The sequence below is a fragment of the Haemaphysalis longicornis genome, unplaced genomic scaffold, assembly GCF_048455015.1.
Source record: "Haemaphysalis longicornis isolate Haplotype H1 unplaced genomic scaffold, Haemaphysalis longicornis Haplotype H1 scaffold_9, whole genome shotgun sequence".
NCBI lineage: Eukaryota > Metazoa > Arthropoda > Arachnida > Ixodida > Ixodidae > Haemaphysalis > Haemaphysalis longicornis.
In genome coordinates this window covers 10,537,485-10,555,595 of record NW_027526460.1, presented here as the reverse complement: position 1 = coordinate 10,555,595, position 18,111 = coordinate 10,537,485, and the positions used below count along the sequence as shown (strand labels likewise).

Below are 18,111 nucleotides of genomic sequence, written 5' to 3'. Positions count from 1 at the left end.
GCGTATAAAGCTTTGATCAGGCCTTCCTTGGAGTACGCGTCAACTATCTGGCACCCTCATACGGCAATATTGACTGACATGCTGGAATCAGTACAAAATAAAGCAGCCAGGTTCATCTGTTCTTGTTACTCTAGTTATGAAAGCGTCTCATTACTAAAGCATAATTTGAACCTTCCTTCTCTTGCCATGCGCAGAAAGTTGTCTCGCCTTTCCTTTTTTCACTCTTTGTATAATAGTGACACAACGTTTTCCCGAAGTTTCATTCACCCTGCTCCTTACGTATCTGCTCGAATCGACCATGCGCATAAGATTAAACCAATATTTGCGCGCACTAACAAATACCAGTTGTCACCCCTTTCTTTGTGTATAAACGAATGGAATTCCCTACCTTCAGCCATAGTCTCCCTCACAGATTCATCGCGTTTCAAATCTGCTTTATTGTCTTATTTAGAATCCGGTGAAGATATGTAGCGATTCTTTTCGTGTATTACGCGTGTTGACAATGCGTGCTCGCTTCTTTTCAAGTTTGTTACATGCTGTTTTGACTCACCACTTTGTCCCAGTTCCCTCACCAAATGTATAGTTGACAATGTTGTACCCGGTTTTTGTATCCCCCCTTATGTAATGCCCTCTGGGCTTTTAAGGTATATAAATAAATAAATAAAAATAAATTATGGCAACAAATATCTTGTGCAAACAGAACTTATAGATGCAGCCTTAAAGCTTAATGTGTTCCTATCGAATTTCAACTTGAACCTCTCCTGAAACAAGGCTAAGTCTCTTAGCGTTGATAGCAAACGCTCATTGAATTCAACTCAAGTCCTCTGACTGAAATTGGCAATGCCAGTACTGACTCTAGACGCTGGTTTCATTCCGGGCCGCAGCGGCTGCTTTTCTGAAGGCGAAAAGCAACATGTGTACGAGATTTCGTCGCACATTAAAGATCCTTAGGTGGTCAAAATTAATCTGGAGCCCTCCACTACGGCGTGCCTCATCGCCTGCGTTGAGTCAGGGCATTAAATTCTATACAATCAATCAATCAGTATTGACTCTAGGAATAGTACTTTTCTTTTTTCATTTATTTTTCTCAGACACGGTCTAAGAGGGCACTGATGGTAAAGGTAAAAAATGCCTGATGGGGACTTGATGCCTTTTCAATATTCAATACATGCATTCAGAACATAACAATTCAGCTTCCCGGTTCTGTACATCGCAAGGAACACCACATAAATAATGCAAAAATAGGCAAATGCAACGCGTATACAGTGCGGATTCTACACGAATCCACAAATCAATAAAGAATCACTGTATTCAGGTGCAACATTTTGATCATTAGAAAACATTCCCCGCTCTTCGAATTGGCACATACAACATAAATATAGAAAGTGGCAGGTGTTTGAATACTGCTAATCAATCAGTCAGTTCAGGCTGCTTGGCCTAGAAGGAAGCAGTTGTGATAGCTCTAATTTGCGGATATGTCACCTACATACTTGATGGAGATCCCCCATGCATTCTGCATTCTCAAGTATATAACAGATTGGCAGTACTCAGCAAGTTTCTTGTCTTACCATGATGTTGCAAGAGAACAGCCTCTCGCACAACACAACCCACCCCAGTTTTTAGGGCGAATTATAAAATTTACTAATTGGCCCCAATGGTCGCCCGCTCCCTAGAGGCGCACTAGCTTCGACGCCTTCAAATCCCCCGGAAGCCCTCTCCATAGAAACTTCCCGTAGCCATGAACACTGCCAATTATGGCACTCTGATCAAGAGACACCACCTCTTCCACTTGACTGGTAGTTAAGGAGCGAGGGACTGCAAATGTGAATAGAAGAATGGCAAGATAAGGGCACGGTTCAACATTTTAACGATGTCCTAAGGGATCAATGGTCCTTGTTCATGCATGAAGAATCTCTCACCACCAAGGGGAACTTGACACAGCCGTCGCACCAAGACGTCATAAACTTCATGTAGGAGGCAAGGGCATCTTTGCCTGAAGATATCGTCTTGGCATAGTCTCTATAAAGTTTCGCGGCAGCTCTGAAAACTGAGATTTTAACACCCCCCCTGGCCTCTGCGAGGTGCAAACGGGTGAGGGGACCCGAAGTGCAGTAAAGCATGATACATGAAGTGCTGCCACTTGTGTTTGATTCTGACAGCGATGCAGCATATGATGGTGTCAGCGATGATGACTAAGAAAATAAACAAGAGTGTTCTCGAGGGTGCTGGTTTGGGCCTCTTGGTAGAACATGACAAAGAAATGAAGCGTAAAGACAACAGGGACAAGCGAGTCGACACACACAAGGCGCTTCTGTGTGTCGCCTTGTGTGTGTCGACTTGCTTGTCCCGTTGTCTTAGCGCTTCATTTCTTCGAGAATGTTCTGTTCACCTGTCAACGAGGTCACTATCTTGTACCTTTTCGTTACTCGACCTGTAAGTTTACCCAACCCAAATTTTCACTTAACATCTTCATAGTATAGGTAGGTGTTGTGGCCACTTTTTTGTAGTTTTTCGCACTTGACACAAAAGTTTGCCTGTCCCATATTTTATACTTATCTCCTTATTTAGAGTGGGCTTTGTCTCAGAACTTTGTGGTATGTTACCTGCTGTCGCCCACGGCAGGATGACATATGGTTTGTTCATTCATGAGTTCCAATAAAGACAAATCTAAGAACTCAACATTGTGAACAAGGTGCTGACCAGGACAGTTACCAGACTTCCAAGGTGTGCTAGAACGAGCGCCGTTGAACAAGCCGTCGCTTTCCCACCAGTCATTAACTTGGTTGACCAAACAAAACCCCGACATCTGAGACATCTCGAGCAGTACCCATACAAAAATAAGACCTCCTCACAAGCGAATTTGATTCCAATATGACCACCCAGAAAATACTTTCGCCATGAGAATGACCTGCCCTTGCCTTCATTTGTCGATGTTCCAATCGTTGGTGACACCCACAGGCCAGGGAACAATGTTCAAAGTCTGTCAAATGACAAGGAAGATAAAGTTGTAATCTTCTCTTATGCTGCCATTATAACACTGCGGCAGCTATTGCTTGGAAAGGCCAAGAACTTCCTCAGCTAGATGGGTGTCGTGCCATTACTAACACCTATGAATTAAACAACGAAGTGGAACTTTTTGTAACAATAGACACGCTGCAAAGCGTTCAAAATTGCCCAGAACAGCTGGAAACCAGTAAATTCAGAGCCTTGACAGACTTTCACATGGCACTCCAGCCTTCACGCCAAATTGTGCAGCTAGTTCCACCCAGATAATAGTACAAGACCTTAATTTCGAAGGGATCAAAATCCGCATAATTTGAACGCCAGCGTGTACACGAGGAGTGAAGGGCAATTAACTGACATGCAAAGATGCCCGGGCGTGGTAAAAGAGTCCTTCCGAGGTGCCTCGTCGTGACTGAGTGCACTGCGTTCACCCAAACAGACATATCCAGGGCCAACTGGCAGCAAGTGTATGGACAATTCAAACAAGTCAGCAGGCAACAATTGTCCAAATCTCCTGAAGGTTTTATTGAGACAAAAAAAGGTCTTGGCTAACAAGGTGTATGCAGATGCGCTTACAGTCTGGACATAACTTTGAAGTTGGCAAGAAATCACACTTTATTATCTAGTTGTACCTTATGTGCAGTACAGGCTACAGACTGATGTCAATATTTTTAATTTAATTTAGCCTTGTTCAGCCCACAATCACTAACAGCATACTTTGAGCCGAGGGTAACACACTTTGCTTTCTAAAGCAGCCTATACAAAATTTTATGGTGGCTCATCGACTCACACGATTTTTTTTTCGAGTGTTTGTGCGTGGAACTGTATCTATGTGAACCTTCCAGACAGTGCTGCACTGGCCAAGATGAGCAGTTCCTATGTGAACACTGAAACCTTGCTTGCAACCAACAGGAACAGAAACTTGAAAATTACTTTGAATTCTAACTTTTATTTGTACTAATATGTGTCTTCCATTTCCTTTCAACCCTAACCAAAATCGGGGCCTCACACATCTTCCCTGAATGAAAGACATTCGTAATGTTTTAGAAATTCTCCACTGGTAACAATGATGGGGTGTAATATGTTTAATTAAATTCCTAAATATATATGTGTATTAAGCAAATAATTCATTTTTCATCCAACCACTAGTAATAAAAATGCCTGTAAAATGTAAACATTATTGTTTATTTACTTATTTATATATTTATCCAGAGTACCTCTTAGAGCCTTTTAGGTGAGAGTATTAGTATATAGTATATAGTTTAACATTACTAAGGCTAACATTACAACTCCCCCATTATATCGAGCTTGTATAGTTATCGTATTAGTATATAGGCACCCAAGGATTACTTTAAAATAAATTTTGACCTATTTTTTTAGAAATTTCTCGAAAATTAAAGGGTTGAACGTGGTTTCACGGATGGGTCGGCATCTCTTAGGCCCATGAAGTTATCAAATCGGTTGTTTCTACGGATTACTTATACAAAGGTGTTACTCGTACGGTAAATTCCAGGATTTCAGAAACCTCACTCCTAAAAGTTCAAGTGGTAAAAGAATTAATGAGGCTTTCAACGTCTCCTCACCATGTGAAGTTATAGAAATTGTTTTGGTGTGTAAAGATTTCTCATAAAAAAATAGGAGGTTTTATGCTTTCATAATTATAACGGTATGCTGTATTTTTAGAAATTTCATTTCTAACTGGGGTAAACACGTCTTTACAAATGCCTCAATCATTCTTGCACTAACAAATCACTGATGCCAGTTCTAAACACAAATTTCACGTTTTGAAACAGCTGGCTTTTTGAAATCTCGCTCCACGGCCCAAACCTCTGGCAGGAGACCTGAAATCAAGGGTTGGCAGCTTGTCTGGCCGGGATGTGTCATGATGACAGAATAAAAACGACAACCAAAAATGTTTTTCCTTGGTGGGAGACGAAACGTCTTTTAATTAGCCCTCCCATAAAGAAATACAACTTTTTCTGCCACAGCTGAGGCCAACCCACCCCAATTTAGAGTGACGGCTCAATTACCACTGTTTGCTCAAATAAAAGTTTATTCTTTCTCTCTTCCTCTTTATCTCTTTATATCTATCTCTTAATTCCACTGAAGACTGTGTGAGCGGTTTACTTCGACGGATCGCATCTGTACCAAAATTGTTCCTCCCCAGGTAGCACAGAATGTCTAGAAAACGTCGTATTTATTGAGGAAACGTCAGAAAGGGATTTCAGACAGGAAAAGATGGCTTCTAGAAGTCAATCATTGCAAGGATAATATCCCTCAGACAATGACGTCTTTAAAACGTATTTCTGATAACTGCTGTTAGCAGTTCTTCCTCTAGCCTTCTTGTAGCCGGCCGTACAGTCCCGCGCTTATTGGGCACGCGCTGGTTTGAGAGTAATCAGGTTTGGCGCCAACGGTATGGCCTGATGTGACTCCATGGACTGGGAAAACAGTGGCTTTCCTCTCTGCCTCTACCTCCTCCGCAGCGTTCGCATGAGCTTGGGCGCGCGCTGGGTTGAAGAGTAATCATTTTGGCGCCAACCCCAACGGTCAGTTTGCGGCTGGGCGCCGATCTTCGAGCTTCTTTGTGTAGCCCTCATTTTTGTAAGTATTTGCTATTTGTGCCGTTTTCATTGGTCACATATTGTTCCGCCCGTTGATACCGCCGCGCTGTGACATGATTCTGATGTATTTGTGACAGTGATTCTGAAAAAAGCTTTATTTCCAGCCACAAACGCCCGTTAAGTTGTCTTGATGTGTGCAGTTTCGCGATGTTGTCAAACACGAGTGTTGTATACGTAATACCGTGGTTAGTTTTAAGCGAGAAGTATTTGGTTAAGCAGCTGCTCCTGGAATATATTGTTGGCATTGTAACATTTATTAAATGTTTTGGTTTACTTGCGCGACAACTTGTGCTGCATCTTGGCATCCTTGGTCGAAAACGCTGAGCTGCGCTTTCACCGTAATTTTTAAGAAAGCCGGCGTCAAAATTTTGCGGCATCTTTTTTGCACTAACCCAGGAGGGCCGTAAGCGAACAAGTGGGTTTGTTTCACTCCTTATGAGAGAATTCTGTCGTCCCATGCCATGACGCAGTGCCTGCCTGACAGGGCGTCGTGGGTGAACGTTTAGCCAGCCGCAGCGCCTGATATATCCGTGTTTTGATGCCGATAAAGCTCTGCAAACCGCCTCCAACACGGGTGCCTCTGCTTGAAGCGGCACTGCGATTTTACTGGCGCCTGTTTATTTTTTTTTCGCAGCAATTAATATCAACGTATTGCCGCAATTAAAATCTACGTAGGTTCAAATCGCGATCTGTTTCGGAACCGACCCGACTGTTGCCATCGCAACCTGCCGCCCCAACCAGATGATAGACGTGGTAAGCGTCGCAAGATGTTAAATCCTGGTTAGACATAAGGCTCTTTCGGCAATGTTAAATTAAAGTAGTGCAAAAATGTCGCGCGATGGTTAGTTTTGCATATTTTAAGCAAATTTTAATATATATCAGCTTGAAACATCAATTCTTGGGAGTGGATATTCGGCCGGCAGCCGGCCTACCCGCGCGAGCGGAAGTTTGCCGGCAGTCTCCCCTTATTGGCTTGCTGCGGTCACATGATTAGTGCCGGCATGCTGTATGAGAACGTGCTTTGCCGGCAGACAGCTGGAGAGATTTTTTTAGCAAGCTGCCGTGAAGCGAAGAGTGCCGGTCTTCCGCGCTGTAAGCTGTTATTAGCCGGCAGCTTTCTTGGCAGTTTTCTGTCGGAGCTGCCGAATTATTTGCCGGCTCCTTGCCTTAGCCGCGACACATCGATGATCCGTTAGGTGAAGGGTGCATGCCTTTTGCGCTAGGATAATTATTTGCCGGCAGCTTGGTTTAACTAAAGGTCATATTCTAGGCCCTATTTTAACGCACTGTGGCGGCGCAAATAACCGAAATAAGCCACCCGGCCATGCTCTCACGGCAAATAATTATTCTGACACGAAATGCCGGCACTCCTTGCTCGCGAAGGACAACTTCCGTGACAGTACGACCACGTGGGTTATTTCGGTCATTTGCGCCGTCACAGCGCTTTTAAAATGGACCTAGAATAGGACCTTTACTTAAACCAAGCTGCCGGCAAATAATTTCCTAGCCCAAAAGGCCTGCACCCTTCACCTGACGGAAGATCGCTGTGCCGTGGCTCAGCGAAGCAGCTGGCAAATAATTAGGCAGCTCGCGACAGAAAACTCGGGCCAGAAAAACAAGCTTGTGCCACCTCGTCAGAGGTTAGTCAATAGGTAGTCAACTCCTTTTTGGGCTGTGAAGCCTGCAGTGTTAAATGAAATAGCACCATGCTTGCTGCTTCAGCTTGCCCTGGTTCAACTTTTTATTATCTTATTGCAACTGCTCAGTTTAGTTAAATTTATGTAGTACGTACAATAGGCCGTAAAAAAGGGATGTTCTCCGAAATATGCGTGCGTGCACAACTCTTTTTAAGAGGCTGTGAGAGCGAATATGCAAACACGAGGAGCCACGGACGCAGAAATGAAGACAGTCATCATGATCCAGCTCAAGAATGCAAAGGCGCGAACGTAAGACCCACATTGACTAACACATAACAGGGTATTTTAAACGGATTACACACCTAGGCTTTTTATTGGCTTTTTTTCTGCAGTTCATCCAGACAACCTGAACAGCTGGAGGTACGACCAGTACAGCACAGCTAATTAAGGAAAGTGCAAGAAATGGGAAAGGCGTCGTCGACAGAAAGGTCACAGAGGATTTGCCCCTCATCAGTGCAGACAAGAGGACCCCATTATCTGTTGTGGTTGCTGAGGGTATTTTTTTTTCAAGCATGTATGAACCATGACTATTGATGAAACGTTTTGGCATTTAGGACAGGTTTACTACTACTGGTGATATTTACTAGTCGTGCCGCACATGGCTTTTTATTTGTTTAGAAAAATTGTGCATTGTTTTCTTTTTTTTTTCAACCATGTATGAACCATGTGTATTGAAGAAAAGCTTTGCATTTAAGATATGTTCACTCCCGCTGGTGATGCTCTGTTAGTCATGCTGCACGTGGCTTTTTATTTGGAAGAAATTATTTAACACATTTTGTGGTACATTTTTACAATGTGATCTTTCAGATAAACGCAGTTCAATTGTTTCTCTTTCCTAAGTGACTATCATTTTTTGTAGAACAAGTTGTCCTTGCATCTTATTGTTTAAGTTTAAAAACAAATGTACAAAGTTGTGGACCTGATGGTACAATTTTCTTCTATTTATATTTTTTCGTGAAAGTTTTATTTGTGCTGCATACTTGCTTTCAAATAATCATACACAACTGTACAAGTTGTGGACGTGATGGTGAGAGTTTCTTGCGTGTGCCTTTTTTGTAGTGTTTTATTTGTGCTGCATTCGTACCTTCCAATATCCATAAGCAAGTTCACAGAGTTATGGACCTGATTTTACAAGTTCCTTGCATTGATTTATTTTGTTTTTGTTTTCAGAGTTCTGTTTGCCCTCCATCCTTTGTTTAAAAATAAGAAAGTGTAGAGTTCTGGACTTGTTGATACAAGTTTGTTGCATTGCTCTTATCTTGTTAAGTGTTTTATTTGGACGTTTTTATATAAGATGCTTCTGGCAGGTGGAAAGGACGCTTTCACCGCAATTTTTTCTGAATTGTAAGGGTATTTTTCTCCTCAGCACATTACCCCCATTGCTTGGTCTCAATAAAATGTTTGCTCGAGCCAAATGGCTTTTAATGGCGAATGCATGCAGCAAAGCCGCTGCATTCGCCCCCAGCATCACCTCCGGGGGAGGGGGGTATGGCAGGGGGGTTCATAAAGCCGTATTTCATACGTCTAAAAAGCGGCTCTAAATATCCCAAGAAAAAGATTCTTAGCATCTTTCTAAAGCCCTTTGCTAGACCAGAATTATCAGAACGTCTTCTAACCATCTAAAATGCGGATTGAAAAGTCGCATTGACAGACTTATACAGCTCTTGTAAAATCCAACTTCTAAACCGATTTTTGAGGATGTTTTAAAGATAGTAAATAAATCGTCTAGAAATAGTAATACCCGCTGGACATTAGACGCGATTTAAGACCTTTCGAAAACGTCGCGAATGCGTGATCGGATTTTCTGGGATGTTTGCAAGCCGTTTCTTTCGTCCTAAAAAATCGCGGTAGTAGAAGTATTTAAGCTCTTTTGTGCTACCTGGATCTCGGCTTCGTTTGCACCGTCTCTCTCTGTTCCCCTCTCTTCGGCTTCCTCACTCAGCTGCGGCGTTGTGCAAGAAAGCCGGTGCAACGGGGCATGCGGTACGAGAAAGCCAGTGAAAGGGCAATTACCTTGTGGCAAAGCCAACTTTTTCTTAGGGGCCCCCTGCACCACACGGTACGGGAGTGTCAGCAGGCCCCAGCAGTGAAATACGAAGACTAATAAAATTTTGCCCTTCTTGTTATGGTCCACATTGTGTAGTACACAGCTCGCCACCGACGAGAGGGCGTGCCGCCGAGCACGAGCGTGCGGGCCTTACGAATAAACCGACACCTTGGGTCTCGACTTCGATCGCTGCGTGCAGACGTCTCTTTCCTGCGCTCGGCTAGCCATGCGGGCCGTCAGTGTATACTATACCCGAAAAACGTAATACACGTGTCGTGGATGTCGGGCAGGTGCGGAATGATATGTCTGTCTTCGTGTCTCTTGTGAATTAATGGGCTTCATTGGGTTCCACGCTGGTGAGTGTGAATAAGTCATTTGTGTCGAGGAGTGGGTCTGCGTCCCTCGTCTTTTACCCTCCCACCTTTACCCACTTCCCTTCCCCTCCATGAGCTGTGGGAGAGCCTAACGACCGGCGCCGGCTTGGACGCACAGCAACTCCTGGTGTCCAGGGCCGAGACAGCACGGTCGTCCCATGGTCTCCTAGACTGAGGAGCCACTCCCACATCACCAGGCTCAAAATAAAGTTTTTCCTCCTCCTCCTCCTCCTCCTTACCCGTGTTTGTGAGGAAGAAAGGGAGACCTAATTAAAAGTGCCCATAACGATGGCTGCGTTGATGTAGCGAAGGCTTTTGTTTGCGGCATAAACTAAATTAAAACCCTTTTCTTAGTGGATCCGTAATTCATGGGAAACTTTTGCTTCAGTGCAACTCGAGAGCCTGCAACACTTTTTGGCTAGAACTGGATCGCGTAAGCCGTAGGATGCATGGGTCGATCAAGGTAAAATCCCCGCTTTGCGGGGCTCCGTGACGTACCGCCGAGCACCGTACTACCCCCGGATTTTGGCCGGAGAGAGAGAAAAAAAAAATTGCGAGTTGGGTACACGAAAAATGGTCACAAACAAAAGATGCGTCTGCAAAAAGTACAAGGTCACCTATATGCACTTGTGGGCTGTGAATTCGAAAGCAATAATGTTCTGTCTTATTTTCGCGTCGCGTTGTCGAAGGGCTTTGTAACGTCGCCGCTTAAGACGCTTTGATGTGCGATCCGCCTTTACTGTTTTTCGAATGGCTTCTGTCTGCCTCCTACGCGTTGTACCGCTGCTAGTTCCCGCCGTCGTGTAATGAAAGGGCTGACGACGATGGTGAATTATATCGCTGCTTGTCTGCTGCTCGGCAAGCTGCATTTTTCCGAGCTCGCGCAGTGGAATGCCTCGTGGTACGGAACGTTTCCGAAGGGCCCGACGCCGGCTTTTTCGCAGAATGGACAATTTGAAAAGTTCTCCTGAGATAGGGCGTTTGCACGTGTTTCTTTCAAAATATAACCCCGAAAGTAGCATCCGGCTTATTTCCAACAAAAAACTTAGGACATCTAGCTAAGCGCTTCGTCCAGCGTTTACGTTTATGTTTCCCCCCCTTTTTTTTTTTTTCTGTCTCCCTACAACTGCCCACCAACGACGCCCCGGGATCTACGTGCACCTTGTACGAAAATGCCCCACCACAATATGGCCTAGAATATATATCCCTATCTAATGTCCCCTTCGGGCTGACCAGCTCGCGGCTTGAGGACCAGGAATACCGGGTCAGTCGGGCCCAAGCGCGCGCGATGATAGCCCGCGGCCTTCTGAAGTAAAAACATATTCCACTCACTTTTCTCTTTTTCTTCCTTCTTTTTCTTCTTTTCCTTTTTTCTTTTCTTTTTTTTTTTTTTTTTTTTTTTTTTTTGTGTGTCGGCTCCAATAATGTGTTTCCATGTCGTCCTTCTGCAGAGGATCCCGCGGGTTCTGGACGCCGGCCTAGAGACTAATAAAGGTCTCTTGGTGGAACGACTTTAATGATGTATACCCAGGCATGGGGGTTACCCGCACTACCCCATGCCTCATGAAGGATGCAACAACTCTAATTTCGCAAATAAAGATTACCCCCCTTCCCATTTTCTTCTATTCACACTTTCTTTGGGAATTTGGATATACAGCAGAGTCTGTAACTCGCCCTACTTTCAGTTCTTGTTTATTTATGCCCAGGCGGTGAGAACTATACTGGAGAGTCAGACAAGTTTCAGCGAGATGGAGCAATAAAAGCTATCTGACGGCGCTGAAAACAGCTGTATTTTTTTCTTGTTCTCGCCTTGAAGCCGAGTTGCGAGGCATACTGGCCGTACTGGACCATTTAACGTACTCTGCCAATGCACCTCAAATGGCACGCATATATTAACGGATTCCAAGGACTAGTGGCGTAGCCAGGGGGTTTGTTTCGGTGTCAGACCACCCCCAAAAGTTTTCTGAGCGGCGCATTCCCCTTTCTGTCCCCTCCAAGTTTCGACCTTTTTCTCGTCCACGCTGTTCACCCTCCGCATCGGTATATCAATATGTAAAAAACAAAAAAAATATATGAAAACTAGATACAAAAATGAAAGGATGTTTGCGTTCAGGGTACCCTAGAGAAAATGGTTGCTGGTCCCTGCTGGTTTATGGCCAAATTCCCAGCTGGGCGCAGCTGGGTTCTCTAGGGTATCTTCCCTTTTAGGTGTTTGTGTGTGTGTGTGCGTGTGGCCGGCGGCGTATAACCCCCACCGAAAAATGTTTCTGGCTACGCCACTGCCCACGACGTCGTGCAGGAACTCCGGAAGCCATATTCAGACCACCCTACAGCCAACATCATTACGTACTCCCTGCAGCACCTTTCTCCAAATGGTGTCGTGGACACCGGGCCACACAAACGTCCTGCCAGGGAACCAAGCAGCACGTGACGCTGCCCGAGAGAGCACTTCATTAGGTCCCTCCTCTTCTGCCGTCGTGCCTTGTACCAGATTTCTTCAATGCTTTTTCCAAGGAGCCTACAAATACCCAAAGTATCCGAGGTAATCATCGACAAAAGCGTCGCCAATAATGCATACGCGTCCTCCGTCGCCAGAAAATGATACCATCCCAATGGGCACCCACCCCCGTATTGCCAACAAAACGTATCGTCGGACCTTCACCACCACAACTGGAAGTGCAGACATTTTGCGCTCCAAGGACAACACTTGTACGGACACATCTTCATCCTCCAAATCCCCACATAGATTTTCTGTAAGCGCTAGGCAATTATAGTATAGGGACCGGGCGGCCGTTGTATGGCACCACCGTCGTTTCAGCGAACAGCGCCGCCCGTGGCGAACCGCTCATCAGTGGAATGCCGGTGGCGGTCAGCGCCGCGTAGTTGTGCATGGCTTTCTTTCGTTTTTTTTTGCGGTGCGGCTTGCAAAGCGAACGTAACCCAACGCGCATTTTTCAGATCGGTAAATCTTGAGTGTGGATGTGATGTTTACGAGGCATGCCATGTGTGTTATTTACGCCCATACTCAGTATTTACAAATAGCAGACGACGCTCAATGCGCCAAGCTGGAAGTCAAGCTGGAAGTGAAAGTTCGTTGCTTCATGTAATTTTTTTCATGCCTCCATGCAGTTTCGCGAATCGAGGAGTATATTGCCGCTAAATGCTCCCACAAAGCCGGCGTGTGCAACCGATCTAGGAATGCTGCGGCGCTGGCCTTTGGCAGTTGATGACGAAACGGCGCCGACGTCGTGCACAAGCGAAAGACAAAGTTGGAGGGTGTCTTCGAAGATTTACCTCAAAACAGAAATTGTGATGGACGACGCTTCCGTATCTTCTTTACCTATGGCTGAAACGTGTTTAATTTCACAGAAATGCTCTTACTACAGTCATCGGGAATCATTGATAGAATAAATACCGCATGATAGTAGAATGTTATGGCTTGTCGTGGAGAAGCATTGCTTTACAAGAATTGCAATGGTCGCTGGCTAGTTGCTAAATGGTTTTTCAAAAACCAATTCCTGCGTGGCTGAAGGACGCAAGACAGGAGGGTGCCCGAAACCTGTACTCAGCTTCACAACTCAATGCTGCGGTCGGTTTACAAGCTGCTACCAATCATGCACACCTCCGTCTAACGACGATGATGGTTTATCGCAAAGCTCTATCGTATGGGTTTCCTTGGTTGCCTTCTAGATTTAAACTTTGACTAGTTGACCTTCGAATTTGACCAGCACGAGGGTCTTTTGATCGCAGCGTCTTTGACTTTGACCATTTCCCGTTCGATTTCGCACGAAGAAAGCTTTGTGTTCAACCACCATAATCATTAGACCGAGGGCTAGATGAGTTTGCTGTTTAATTTTGAACTTCCATGCCCCCTCTCCAAATCTAAACTTTTTCCAGCGTGTCGGAAATGTGTCTGTGGTGGAGGACACGGGCTCATGCACCTATATTTGAGGCAACTAATCGCGCGTTTTTGGTGTCTTCACCAGGCATTACACGATTTTTATAGGTACTCTGTAAAGAATACTTAAGCATTTAAAAACACCGACTGACGTTAACACTGCCACATTTTTTAACTATCGGTGCCAGCCTTTATTCTACGCAGGGGGTAAAACGGGAAGGGGAGGAGGGATGGTTTGTAGCTTGGGCTGTTGAGTTGGTAAATAACTTTGGCTCTTGATAAAATGACCACCACAAACGTGGGATTTCCACTTCGGCTTTCAGGCTCCCATGCTGTAACAGTGTCGCCCACCAAAACCGAAGGTACAAAGATCACACTACCGCAACATTTCTACGGCTACACGGAAATCCATCTCGTATGCAGGTGCCTTTCTATTTAAAGCACACGCATCGATGTATCCCAGTGCTAAGGCTGGCGTGGAAACCGTAGTCATTGAAACCAGTGAAGATAATTTAAAGTGGTAGAAAAGAATTCTAATATTGCTAATAGTTTTATTCCTACTCAGATCGCGCGCAGCCAGGCGCAGAGCGCTGCAAAAAGCGCTCGTGTCAATGTAGCCCTTCCCCAACCTTACAAGCATCCAATAAGTTTGCGTAGCCGTGAGTGCATTTAAGAAGAAAATAATACTAATAATAGTAGTTTTATTTGTACTCAGAACGGGTGGAGCCAAGCGCAGATCGCTGCAAAAAGCGCTCATGCCATTGCAGCCGATACCCAACTTTAGACGCGTCCGACAAGTTTACGTAGTCATTACTGCATCTAAGAACCCAACACATATGTTTAGACTTCGTTTCATCTCACATGTCTGCTCACAACGCCACCAAAACATACAAAGCACCGAAGCAAACACGACAAAAACAACGGGAGGCTGTGTAGTCCAATGCACCGGCTCATTCCACTGACGAGGGGAGCGCCGTGTGGTGGCGCCACCCGTCCAGCTGCCCGGTCCCTATACGGAGTGGCCTTGCGAGATTAGTGTACTCCGGGGGGAACTACCCATATATGGAAAATGGCTGTTCAAACGGACATTCCTTTGCTTGACGACGGCCTTCGACTGCTTCCCTATCCCTTCCCTTCCAGCTCGCCATGCACGGCCTCCGGGCCTCCCCTTTCCTCCAATGAAGACTTGAATGAATCAATCAATCGGAAGGGAACGCAAGTAGTGCAGCCGGGCAACTCGCGCAGTCGAAGCAAACCGCTAACAAATGAGAGCGAAGTTTCCTGATTGGGAATTGACATGCAGAATTCGACAAGGCTACGCTATAAACATTGCACCAAGCAATTCGTGTTCTTTCTCTTTTCTCCAGAAAATAAGAAAACAAACACTGATTGGTTTCAAGAACTGTTTGTTTGCTGAACAAAGCATGTTGAGAAAAAAAAGAACTATTTCATGAAATGGCAAGGGCGTTTACCAATATCTGCAGCATACATTTTTTTTTTCCAGAACCATTTTTTTCCGTTCCGCCTAACAGATGGTCGTTTCGTCTAATTCATTCACTTAGCTTTTCACAGTTGTTTCTCAATTCAGCAAGTGCACATCAACCGCCAATTTCCTCGTGACGCGCGACGTTCAGGGCGCGCGTGCATTGGCGACAACCTGCGAGAGAGCTTGAAAGAAGTTTCCGCCAGCTTTGGTTGCATTTCTTTTTCCTTTTTCTTGACGAGACCTCCTACATCAAAAATTCAGCTCAGTTTTAAATGCAGAGCATTTCTTTAACTCACATGTAGCGTCCGCCGTCCGTCCGCAACAGCTCAGCGCGCAGGCGCGCCCTCTCCCCCACTCCTCCTCTCCCGCATCACGCTACCCTCCTCGCTCTCAACAACAGGTCCGCACCCCTCCCCCTACACTATATAAAAAAATAATACTTATCGGCGCCTGGTTTCGATCCCACGACCCTGCGGGCGGAACGCAAGGTACATGGTGCTCTGCCCACTGCGCCACAAAGCCGACACAGAATGAAAGGCTACGAACGCGCCTTATATCCTTGACTCATTCAAACTACGTCAAGAAGCTGCTGATACAACGCATTCACTACCTGTGGGCGGAACGCGAGGTACATGGTGCTCTTCCCACTGCGCCACAAAACCGACACAGAATGAAAGGCTACGAACGCGCCTTATATCCTTGACTCATTCAAACTACGTCAAGAAGCTGCTGATACAACGCATTCACTACCTGTGGGCGGAACGCGAGGTACATGGTGCTCTTCCCACTGCGCCACAAAACCGACACAGAATGAAAGGCTACGAACGCGCCTTATATCCTTGACTCATTCAAACTACGTCAAGAAGCTGCTGATACAACGCATTCACTACCACCAACTCCCCTAACACTAAACGTTAACGCAATACACCCACCCGCTATGCGACGCATTTACTCGAGTCCCCCTTGCGGGGAGATGGGCCCAATTTTTTTTTTATCACGTGAACTACCAGCAGTGCACGAGCTAAAACTGCTTCTACGATACATTAGCAAGCCGCGGGAAATCAGTTCCTGAAGAATTTTATAGACGACGTAATTGAAAAATGAGGGTACGTGCATCCGTCGCAAACCCTGATTAAAGCAACGGTGGGCCTTGGCTTGCAGCACCCAGAGGCGTCGTATTAAAGCCATTTCGCACCATATACAGAGTAACAGAATTCTTGCTGTTTTTGGTCTTCTTTTAAAAAGTGAAAATATGTGATTCCGGTTGCAATCACAGGAACCCCGCCACTTCGTCCTGCTGAATGAAGACATTTTCGTGGTCATGTGCAAATAGTATATATAATTTCGGCCTTAGAAGCAAACACGGAACCAATGAATCGAATAGTAGCGAAAGAAGAACTATCTGGCGGTTTGTTCCCGGCTTACTATTATACTTGGTGTCGTGCTGATCGACACATCGCCTGCATCACCTTAGGATCCATATATCACCATATCCACATATCACCTTAGGATCCAATATATATATATATATATTGTCACGAGGAGACGAAGAAGGGCGCAGTAGGGTATGCGTCGTTGTGGGCCCGATGAAGAACGACGAAGAGCTGTGTGTGGGGCGTGCAGCCTGGGCGAACGCTCTGCAACAGCTCTTCTTCGTCGTTCTTCATCGGGCCCACAACGACGCATACCCTACTGCGCCCTTCTTCGTCTCCTCGTGACAAAATATATATATATATATATATATATATATATATATATATATATATATATATATATATATATATATATATATATATATATATATCACCATATGCGTCACCATAGGAGTTGATCCATCACTTGGGACTGCACTGGACTCGGGATTGAACGCCAACGGCGTTTACCTCCTCACGGCACCACACAACAAGAATGGATCACCCCCACTCGCATTGCGTGAACCCCACACTAAATATTGAAAATTTGCCCTATGCTCGGGTGTTGTGAAGTTGACCTAACATAATGGTGCGTGTGAAGGGCAGACGAGCATCGTGAGACCTCGCCCCCCCCCCCCCCCCTGCCCACCGCGCTCTTCCTCTAGCCCCCTTTCCCCCAACACGAGACGAAACACCTCCCCTAGTAGCATAAGTTTATTCATTCCTTCGTTTTCACCGCAATGCGTTGCACACTCGATTAATTTTATCGGCAAATTTAAGGCAAGCCAATTCTCGGGACTCAAACTTTGGTCATAGGAATCGCTTTGCATTCGTTCAACGTGTTGTTGGGCCAGTTGGGGCTCTATTTCGAGACAAAAAGCTGCGCGTACCGGACCGAACTGGGAAAAAAGACAACTTATCCGGTCTTACTTCACAGTTCCGTTCATTACGAGCAGTTTTAGATGCGACTGCATCTCATTCACTCGCATTGTCCATCCAGCGTCGTCGGCGTTATTGTCGTCCGCCCCTCCCCCATTCTCCTCGCCGCGTGAGCTGCTCTCTCCGCCGCTCACCCCCTCTCCTCTCCGATGCCCCTCTCTCGCGAGCGGCATTGGATTGGATTCGAATGGATTGGATCGGATTGGCTTGGATTGGATTAAAGTGGATTGTGTGGATTGTGTTGCGTCATAGCCGCGGCAGACACACTGGCGCCGGCGCATGTGCCGTACTCTCTCTTCCGCAGCCTCCTCTCCTTCGGGCGCGCTGCGCATATAACCGGTGTGCCGCTCTCCGGCGGCCTTTCGGTCGACGGTTGCTCTCCGCTTGCGCTTGAACCCCCCCTCAGCGTCGCATCACACTAGGGTTCCCGCGAGGGGAGGTGTGCGTTTTTTCGTTTCAGAGTGCCTTGCATTTGGTGCGATGAGCAGTAGCTTCCGGTGATATTTTTTCGCAGTACACGTCCCAATTGGGTTGAGTGCGCAACGTCACGCCTGTTGTTTTCCAGAGGTACCGCCGCTAAGTCGACCACAAGCAGTCCCATCAAGCACTAGCACAGAAGAGAAACCTTCAG

The 18,111-nt window shown here is 45.8% G+C and overlaps 1 long non-coding RNA gene across 2 annotated transcripts; it reads left to right on the top strand.

The window, feature by feature from the left end:
- Window positions 1–2,408: 2,408 nt before the first annotated feature.
- On the top strand, window positions 2,409–9,075 carry LOC144152280 (uncharacterized). 2 transcript variants are annotated; one of them, XR_013319131.1, is made up of 3 exons: window positions 2,409–5,607; window positions 7,480–7,573; window positions 7,657–9,075. It is a non-coding gene; the product is annotated as an uncharacterized LOC144152280 (long non-coding RNA). The 2 variants fall into 2 exon arrangements; XR_013319130.1 differs by lacking the exon at window positions 2,409–5,607 and adding an exon at window positions 6,943–7,267.
- The last annotated feature ends 9,036 nt before the right edge of the window (window positions 9,076–18,111 follow it).